Raw genomic sequence first — 10778 nt, 5'->3', positions numbered from 1 at the left:
GGTAGCTTCAGTTGGTAAGTGTGTGGATACCCAAGGTTGTGGGTTCCATATCCGGTCAGGGCCCATACAAGAGTCAACCAATGAATGTTTAAATAAGTGGAACAACAAAAATCAATGTTGTTTTTTTTCCCCCCTCACTCTCTCTCTCTCAAAAAAAAAAAAAAAAAAAAATCAATTAAAATACCTTTGTTGGTCTAGGGCATGTATCTGGGTTGCAGGTTCTCCAAGTATCTCCCTCACATCTCTGTCTCTCTGTCTCTGTCGCTGTCTCTGTCTCTGTTTCTCTCTCTCCCCCTCCCTCCCTCCCCCCCCCACTCTAAAAATCAATGGACAAAAGATATCCTTGGGTGAGAAAGAACAGCCTCTGAGGGTGAGGTGGCTCATAGATTACAATGGCGAGTTGCAGGTAGATCAGAAAGGAATTCAAGGACGTAAAAGTCACCGCTCTTGGGTGGGCTGGAGCCGCTGACCTTTCGGTCAAACGCGCTATCCAATTGTGCCACAGAGACACCGAAGGTCGCCTTCCCAAACTGATTTCCTGATCCCCAGAACTGCTCTTCGACCTCTGGCTGGGAACATCCTCCCTGCACTCCAGGAGCCGGGGCGTGGGAGACACCGAGACCAAGCGCCTTGGCGTTGGGCACGTTTGGACTTCGACACCTGTCCGGAGTCAGCTGGGGGTCCGCGGCCTCCCCCCGGCTCTGGACGATGACCACAGCTCTCCGGCTGAAGCCCGGCCTTGCCCACTCGCGCTCAGGTGGGTCCCTGCAGCGCGCCCCACCCTGCGGCCTCTAGGACTCCGTGGGGCAGGACCTGGGATTTGCTCTGAAGCAGCCGGTCCCCAGAGCAGGGCCTGGCACCGTGTAGCCACCTAATAAATGCTCGGTGAAGGATGCGTGCCCCAGGGGGCCTGGGGAACCAAGCGTTCCCGGGTGGACCTGAGGCGTGTAGCCATCGAGGAGACCGGGCAGGTTCCTCCGGGCCAACGCGCTCTTACCCCCCGCTGACTGCAAGGGGCGCAGCCCTCAGCTCCCCATCCTTGACCTGAGGCGGCCTCAGTCCAGGGCAGTCCTCCTGGGGCGGGGGCGTTGGCAGGGACAGCTGCAGAAGAGAAGAAAGCGGGGTGTGGGGGGGCAGCCCGAGGAGGGGCGGGCGGAGAGAGTGGGGGCTCTAGCCATTCAGAAAAAAGCCAAAAGAAACCCAAAAATGACTCGCTCACGCGCCCCTTGCCTTCTCTTTGCCAGTCCCCACTGCAGCCGTGATCCTGTAGGGCTGATGGTTGATGGTCTCGCGTCCGAAAGACGGGTTCCTCCTGTAACTGCTAGGCGAGGGACAGCGGCACCTTGAGGTGTCCCTCCTTGGACCTGGCGACTTCCCGAGTCGGGGCCTCAGAGCGCAGGGCAGGTGCCCACGCCCCCCGGTGGGGACGCGCAAGAGCCGGAGGGGAGGAAGCGCTGCAAACTGTCCCCGGGCGTCGCCCACTCCGGCCCAGCCCTCCCCGGCGTCCCTCTTCCCTTCGCGGAGCCCTGTGCGCGCAGGGGAATGCTGAGGACAGTGACAAGCCCTCTGTCCCATTGATGCGCTCTCAGGGCCAACTGCAGAGATGCTGATGAAGGACTCTGCCTAGCAGAGCGCCGGTCAGCTCAGTATCATTTCTGGAGCAGACTGGATAACGCTACCTTGACTGAGCAGGGCGATGACAACTTTGGCTGTAACGCCAGGTAAATGGAGCTGAAAGTCCACTATAGCTCTGTAGCCACCTGCGGGCCACCTGCCAGGCTGCACTCCCATATTTTTTTCTTTTTAAATTTATCTTTATTGTTGAAAGTATTACAGGTGTTCTATTTCCCCCTAATTGACCCCCTCCACCTCCCTCCCACCCCCTCCCCAGGCCTTCACCCCATTATTGACCATGTCCATGGATTATGCACATATGCATGTAACTTCTTTGGTTACTCTCTTCCCACCCTCTACGCCCCTTCCCTCTTTCCTCTGAAATATGATCGTCTGTTACATGTGTCAGTGTCTCTGGATCTATTTCGTTTGTCAGGTTCTTTTGTTCATTAGCTTCTTCTTAAAAAAGACCCTTCAACATTTCCTGTAGTGCTGGTCTGGGGTGATGAGCTCCTTTAGCTTTTTCTTGTCTGAGAATCTCTTTAAATGACCTTCAGTTCTAAATGATAGCTTTGCTGGGTAGAGTAATTTTGGTTGTAGGTTCTTGTTTTTCATCACTTTGAATATTTCTTGCCACTCCTTTTTGGCCTGCAAGGTTTCTGTTGAGAAATCAGCTGACAGTTGTATGGGTGCTCCCTGTAGGTAACTAACTGCTTTTCTCTTGCTGCTTTTAAGAGAATATTCTCTCTTTGTCTTTAACCTTTGGCATTTTAATTATGATGTGTCTTGCTGTGGGCCCCTTTGGGTTCCTCTTGTTTGGGACACTCTGTGCTTCCTGGACTTGTAAGTCTATTTCTTTCCCCAGGTAGAGGAAGTTTTCTGTCATTAGTTTTTCAAAAGGTTTTCAATTTCTTGGTCTCTTTCTTTTCCTTCTGGCACCCCAATAATACAAATGTTGGGCCACTTGAAGTTGTCCCAGAGACTCCTTACACTATCTTCATATTTCTGGATTCTTTTTTCTTTTTGCTCTTCTGCTTGGGTGTTTTTTGTTTCCTCATGTTCCAGATTGCTGATTTGATTCTCAGCGACCTCTTCTCTACTGTTGATTCCCTGTAAATTATTCTTCATTTCAGTTATGTAGCCTTCATTTCAAATTGGTACTTTATTAGGTCACTGATGGTCTCACTTGATTTTGTTATAGTCTTACTAATATCCTTGAGCATCCTTATAACCATTATTCTGAACTCTGTATCTGTTAGCTTGCTTGGTTCTATTTCATTTAGTTCCTTTTCTGGAGATTTCTTCTGTTCTTTCCTTTGTGACATGTTTCTTTGCCTCCATATTTTGGCTGCTTCCAGGTGTTTGTTTCTATGTATTAGGCAGAGCTGCTATGTCTCCTGGAATTTGTAGAGTGGCTTTGTGTAGTAGGTGTCCTGTAGGGCCCAGTGGCTCAGCCTCCCCAGTCACCTGAGCTGGGCCTTCTAGGTGCTCCCCTGTATGGGCTGTGTGCACTGTCCTGTTGTAGTTGAGCCTTGGTTGCTGTTGGCGTCACTGGGAGGAATTGAGCCCCAGGCCAATTGGCTGTGAGGACCAGCTGCAACTACAGCCAGACAGCTGCTGTGCTGGAGACACCCCTCTGGATCAGGATTTACTTCAGTGGGGCTTTGGTGTTCACCAAGTGCACCCCTTGAGTGTGTCACTCGTGGATGTGGTAGGGTTGTAATCCAGCGTGGTCAAGTCTGACCACCAGGTGCACTGTCTCTGGGGCCTCTGGGGATGTGCAAAGTCAGCCTCTGCCAGTGCCTTGCCCAGGGCCACCCAGCATGAGCTACACAGCAAACCGTAGTTGGCCGCTCCTTGTGCTGGGCTTGGAGGTGTCCAGGAGAGGCCAAGCTGTGAGCCAATGCAGCTGCCGCTAGTGCCAGGCCTGGGGCCGCTTATCAAGCCGTATGGGGCCCGCTGCTGCTTGTTTGAGAGATTTTAGGAAAGTCCTAAGCATGAGGCTGGAGAGGCCACTTGCACAGAAAAGCCCCTGGAAGTGGCCTGGATGAGCTGCAGGTGGGGAGGGGCGGGGCCTCCAGGAATCACGGGGCGGGGCCAAAGATGCGAGTCAGGTGCTGGAGATTCAAACATGGCGCCTGCCTGCCGGCTGTGCGGGGTGGACTCGCCACAGGAGCCAGGGCCTCCGCCAGCCCTTCTGTCTGGGAGGAAGCCGCCCTCCGCCTCTCGCCCGGATCTCAGGCAGGTTGGTTCCTCCCCAAGTGTCCCGGGTCCTTTCAGGCTGCTCCCGGCGCTGGGCTCAGAGGGAGCGTCCGAGTGAGTCCGTGCGCGGGCCCTTTGAGAGGAAAGCCTGGGACTCCTGCAGCCTCTGCGACCCTCAGCGACAGTCCTCGCTGGTTGTCACAGCCTGTAGTTGTGGGGACTTCTCTTCCCGGCCCTGGAGCCCTGGGCTGGGGACCTGCTGTGGGGCTGGGACCCTTTGCTCCTCTGGGAAACCTCCGCTGCTGAGATTCCCTCCCGGGTTTAACCCGTGGCACCGGGTGTGGGCCCACTGCCAAGTCCCTGGGATCCAGCCCCGATCCACCCAAGTCTGTGCCCCTCCTACAGGTCTCGGTGCTTCTTCAGTTCCCTCATTGTAGGGCTTCTGTTCAGCCAGGTTTCAGGAGGCTCTGAGTGATGGTGGTTCTGTAATTTAGTTATAATTTTGATGTGGTTGTGGGAGGCGGCGGGTGCAGCTGTTACCTACGCCCCCATCTTGTTTCTCCTTCAGATATTTTTCTTAATAATAAACTTAATGCGTGTTCCTTTGAGTCTCGATTTCTTATTTCCCCAACAGCCCCCAGAAGAGGCAGAGAACACTGGGGGCTAAGTACAGAAAGTGCACATGGCTCCGTGTGAACTTTCACTTGTGCTCAAAGACCCTGGGGAAAAGTACCCACGATTGTCGTGGAAAGTTGGAAAATTCCGGAAACAGGACTAAGGAGGTGGATTGTAGTGGGCCTTGGTGGGACCTCTTGGGATGGAATTGAACTCCAGCTTTTGGTGCACAGGATGACACAGGATGATGCTACATCAGCCATAGCAACGAAAGCATAATTTTGCTATTATTTATTTGGAAGTTACGAATGGTTTTAGCCCTGGCCAGGCAGCTTAGTTGGTTAGAGCATTGTCCCAATATGCCAAGGTTGCAGGTTTGATGCCCAGTCAGGGTACATACAAGAAGCAACCAATGAATGCATGAATGAGAGGAACTACAGATCTCTCTCTCTCTCTTTCTCTCTCAAAATTAATTTTAAAAAAATTTTCTTTTTAAAAAAGAATGGTTTTAAAAGGATGAGGTGGAGTTGAGTATATGGACCAGCAATCCGTAAGAGGTGGACTGTGGTGGATTTGTGTCAATTTTGCTAAATTACAACTGGAAGTACATTTCCCAGAATTCCCATCTCTTTATAGTTCTGGGTTAGCTTGTGCAATGGGAAACATTTGCTGAAATTTAGAAGGTAGAAATGGAAGTGTCTGCCACATCCTTTTGTACCCTGGGAAAGTCAGGTGAGGCCACCAGTGTTGTTACAGCTCACACATGTACTTCATCTGCTGTTTTATTTTATGGACAAGAGGCAAGAAGGAGGCCTGCAGCAGCTACATAGCTCCTGACAGAACCCTTCCTACAGCATCTCTACTTTGGGCCAGCTGGGTATTTAGCTCCTTGACACTATTGACAATAAGTCACCAGTAGGACAGGACACTCCTATTTTTAAGGTTGGGAGTTTACAGCCTTCAGTTCTCCACTTTGTCCGTGCAGGGTGAGGGGGCCCCCTTTTAAAAATTGATTGATTGATTTGAGAGAGAGAGAAGTCCAACTTTGTTCCACCCACTTATGCATTCATTGGAAGCTTCCTGCATGTGCCCTGACAGGGGAATGAACCCACAACCTTCATGCATCAGGAGGATGCTCTAATCAACTGAGCCACCTGGCCAGGGCTGGAACCCTTTTTAAGAAACCAAATTTGGAAATCTCTAAGGGAATACAGGAAATGTACAATCAAATTGACTAAGAATCAAAGTAACCATCAGACCATCAGCTTGTATTTGAAAAAGCACTTAAGCAGTTGCACTATGAGGCAGGTGGATGCACCACCGTCCCCATCAGCATAGGAACCCTACAGATGTTCCCATAATGCCTCAGGTAAAGGGCAGGGCCTGTGTAGGAAGGGGTATCTGGGCTGTGCAAAAACTCATGGGTTTTCACTGAAGCTGACAGTCATAGGTACGGTCTAGAAAAGGTAAGTCATCAACCGTAAAGCAACCCAACACGGAAACTCCACCTAGGCTTGAAGCAACATGCCAACCGAACAGGGGACACATGCCTGGATCCCCAAGAAATGTCTGGGAGGGTCAGTTAATAGGTCTAGTTTATACACAATGCCAGGAAAGAACCCGAACACAGTACCCCATGATCACAAGTTATGCAGTTAAGTTTCCACATACAGGGGAAACGCAGAGTTCAGCCTCCACCTGGGACTAACCTCTTCAGTGATAATGCCTCTCATGTTCGGTAGGTAGGAGTTGAAAGCTTTCCAGGCCAGCATAGCCCCACAGGTTTTACGCTGGACATGCATGGTCACTTTGCTCTCGGCACCCTGAGCCTCTCTAGCCCTTCAGCACAGCTAGGACACCCAGTTTCAGGCGACAGTCCGGGACTCACCTTCCTGCAGGGGCCAGCATGCCCTGTTTAAGCAGCAGCTGTGGAACAGCAGCCCCAGCGCAGCCAGGTCTACATAGGACCCGCCCTATGCATGAAATCACCAGAATAGCCCTGCCCTCCAGCCCACGCCCGCCTTCTGCCGCTGCTCCCTCCTTCCACTCCTTCCAGCCCTTCTCTTGGCCCAGGGGCCAGCCAGCCAGCCAGCGGGAGTGACATCAGCCTCTCCCCTTCCTTCCTTCCACCTAGATGGGCGTCTTTACCTTTCTGGTCCTGTGGGGGGAGGATTTGACTGAAACTCTGCTGAAGCCTGTTCACCTTTCTTGAAGTAATGACTTACAATGCAGAAGACAGAACATTTAAGGTTAGGGAGGAGAGGGTTACTTTCAAACCCACTTATTTTGGAGTCATATTAGACTTTGTGACAGGCGATTTATGTTTGAAAGTGTCAACGTAAGAAACATTCAAACCTGTAAAGAATTTTTGTCTTTATTTGAGCCAAACCGTCACAGCTGCCCGGAAACAAAATCTCAACGGCTTGAGATAATGCTCCGGAGAATGGCAGTTCTGCACCTTATTTCATACATGACAATCCAAAGAGAAGCAAGGGGATTCTGTGAAATCCATTGGTGATAGACTAGGGAGGTGGGAGAAAGCAAAGCAGGGAACCTCTGGGACTGCATAAAAAGTAAAATGATAGAACTTTTAGATAGTTGGGTACAGGATAGTCAACAACACTGTGGTAACAATAACAATGAGAGGATTTGTGGTCTCCAACCTGGTACATTGGTTGTGCCCTGAGGGGTCTGGTAAAAGGGGAGTTACCCTGACTTTCCAAAGAATGTTATCATAGATGCAAAAGACAATAGACAGCCTCAGTTAAGGTAAATATTGACCTTTTTCGGGGAAGATTTTAGCCTAGGACAAGACTACCTGCCATAAACTGGTTGCAGTTGAAAAGTTTTAACTTCAGACCATCCTTTGTGGTTACTTTAGGTCTCTGAGTGTGCAGGTCTTCTCTGAGCTTCTCAGGTTCGCATGTGGCCCTTTTCACTTACAAAAGTAAATCATGCTATTGCTTCCAGTCAAATCCAGATATTTTTCAAACTATAGCTTTTAGCCCAGTCCTAGGCATTGTATCAGTGAAAATTTTGCTACGTGCAATGTCTGATATTTTGTTGTCTATGGTTTCTTCTAGGATTTTTATGGTTTGATGACTTACATTTAAGTCTTTTATCCATTTTGAGTTGATTCTTGTGTCTGGTGTAAGCTGGTGGTCTAGAGTCTTTTTTTTTTTTTTTTTTTGCGTGTACCTGTCCAATTATCCCAACACCATTTATTGAAGAGACTGTCTTTACTCCTTTGTTCTTGCTTCCTTTGTCAAGTATTAATTGAGCATAATGGCTTTGGTCGATTTCTGGGGTCTCTGTTCTGTTCCATTGATCTATATGCTGGTTCTTGTGCCAGTACCGGGCTGTTTTGATTACAGTGGCTTTGTAGTATAACTTGATATCTGGTGTTGTGATCCCTCCAAATTTGTTCTTTGCTGCGGCTACTCAGGGTCTTTTTTGGTTCCATATAAATTTTTGGAGTATTTGTTCTAGATCTGTGAAATATGCTGTTGGTATTTTAATAGAGATTATATTGAATTTATAAATTGTTATGGGTAGTATGGACATTTTAATGATGTTGATTCTACCAATCCATAAACACAGTATATTCTTCCACTTGTTTATATCATCTCCTATTTCTTTTTTCAACGTCCTGTAGTTTTCTGAGTACAGGTGTTTTATCTCCTTGGTTAAGTTTATTCCTAAGTATCTTAATATTTTTGTTGCAGTGGTAAATGGGATCGTGTTTTTAGTTTCTCTTTCTGAGAGTTCATTATTCGTGTATAAAAATGCCATGGATTTCTGGGCGTTAATTTTGTATCCTGCTACATTGCTGAATTCATTTATTAAATCGAGTAGTTTTTTGGTGGAGTCTTTAGGGTTTTCTATGAACAATATCATGTCATCTGCAAATAATGACAGTTTTGCTTCCTCCTTTCCAATTTGGATACCTTTTATGTTTTCTTCCTGTCTGATGGCTGTGGCTAGGACTTCCAGTGCTATGTTGAATAAGAGTGGTGAAAGTGGACATCCTGTCTTGTTCCTCTTCTTAGGGGATATGGTTTTAGTTTTTGCCCATTGAATATGATGTTGGCTGTAGGTCTGTCATATATGGCCTTTATTATGTTGAAGTATGATCCCTCTATTCCCACTTTGCTGAGAGTTTTTATCTAAAATGGGTGCCGGATTTTATCGAATGTTTTTTCTGCATCTATTGATATGATCATGTGATTTTTGTCTTTCAGTTTGTTTAAGTGACGTATCATATTTATTGATTTGCAAATATTGTACCAGCCTTGCATCCCTGGAATAAATTCCACTTGGTCATGTTGTATGATCTTTTTAATATATTGCTGGATCTGATTTGCTAATATTTTGTTGAGGATTTTGGAATCTATGTTCATCAGGGATATTAGCCTGTAATTTTCTTTCTTTGTAGTTTCTTTATCTGGTTTTGGAATTAGGATAATTCTGGCTTCATTAAAGGAGTTTGGAAGTGTTCTTTCCTCTTGGATTTTTTGGAATAGTTTGAGGAGGATAGGTGTCAGTTCTTCTTTGAATGTTTGGTAAAACTCCCCTGTGAAGCCATCTGGGCCAGGGCTTTTGTTTGCTGGGAATTTATTGATTACTGTTTCAATTTCCTTAGCTGTTATTGGTCTGTTCAAGTTTTCAGAATTTTCCTAGTTGAGTTTTGGAAGATTGTATGTTTATAGGAATTTGTCCATTTCACTTAAGTTGTCCAATTTGTTTGCATATAGTTCATAGTATTTTCTCACAATCCTTTGTGTTTCTGTTCAGCAGTTGTTACTTCACTTCTATTGTTTTTTGTTTTTAAAGTCCTTATGTGTCTTTTTTTTTTTAAAGTATATCCTTGTTGACTTGAGTGAGGAAGGAAGAGGGAGAGAGAGAGATAGAAACATCAGTGATGAGAGAGTTGTCATTGATTGACTGCCTCTTGCACGCCCCTGACTGGGGATTGAGCCTGTAACCCTGACATGTGCCCTGACCAGGAATCGAACTGTGATCTCCTGGATTCTAGGTCGGTGCTTAACCACTGAGCCACACCTGACTGGGTACCTCTATTGTTTTTTATTTTATTTATTTGGGTTCTCTCTTTGTTTCTTGATAAGTCTGGCTAAAAGTTCATCAATCTTGTTTATCTTTTCAAAGAACCAGCTCTTGGTTTCATTGATTTTTATTTTTATATTTTTTAGTCTCTATGCCATTTCTTTCCTCTCTGATCTTTATTGTTTCCTTCCTTCTTCATACTCTGGACTTTTCTTGTTGTTCTCTTTCTAATTCTTTTAGTTGTAAGGCTAGATAGTTTATTAGAGATTTTTCTTGTTTCTTGAGGTAGGACTGTAATGCTATGAACTTACCTCTCAAGACTGTTTTTGCTGTGTCCCACAGATTTGGGGTTGTTGTATGTCCATTTTCATTTGTTTCCAGAAAGTTTTTCATTTCTTCTTTGATCTCACTGTTTAATTCATTGTTTAATAACATGTTATTTAACCTCTATGCTTAAATGTTTAAATGTTTTTCAGTATTTTTATTGTTGATTTCTAACTTCATGCCACTGTGATCCAAGAAGATGCTTGATATGATTTCAATCTTCTTGAACTTGTAGAGACTAGTTTTGTGTCCTAACATGTGGTCTATCTTTGAGAACGTCCCATGTGCACTTGAGGAGAATGTATATTCTGCAGCTTTGGGGTAAAATGTTTTGTAAATTTCAATTAAATCCATATGGTCTAGTGTGTTGTTTAAGGTCGCTGTTTCCTTGTTGATTTTTTGTCTGGAAGATATATACATTGATGTCAGTGGAGTGTTGAAGTCTCCTACTATGACTATATTGCTGTGGATCTCTCCCTTGAAGTCCTACAAGAGATTTTAAAAAATATGTTTAGGTGCTCCAATATTGGGTGCATGTATATTTACCAGGGTTATATCCTCTTGTTTTTTTTTGTTTTGTTTTTTTTTATATCCTCTTGTTTGAACAATCCCTTTAGTATTATGTAGTGTCTTATGTCTTGTATTATGTAGTATTTCTTGTCTCTTGTTATGGCCTTTGTATTGAAGTCTATTTTGTCAGATATAAGTATTGCTGCCCCAGCTTTTTTTCATTTCCATTTGCATGGAAGATTTTTTCCATCCCTTCACTTTCATCTTGAACTTGGATATGACTACTATATGGCATCTTCCCAGGCCCTGTAATAGCTTAGCTTCCACACATTGTCTGGTTCTTCTTACTGAAAGACTTTAAAATGTTGAATATTTAAATGGCTTATACTCTTCTAATCTATAATCTGAATTACACACAGGGTTCAAGTACCAAGGACTGGTAGCCCCAG

This window comes from Miniopterus natalensis, chromosome 19 (genome assembly GCF_054644295.1).
Source record: "Miniopterus natalensis isolate mMinNat1 chromosome 19, mMinNat1.hap1, whole genome shotgun sequence".
NCBI classification, from domain to species: Eukaryota; Metazoa; Chordata; class Mammalia; order Chiroptera; family Miniopteridae; genus Miniopterus; species Miniopterus natalensis.
The sequence above is the reverse complement of the archived record's forward strand: the minus strand, read 5'-3'. Positions refer to the sequence as shown.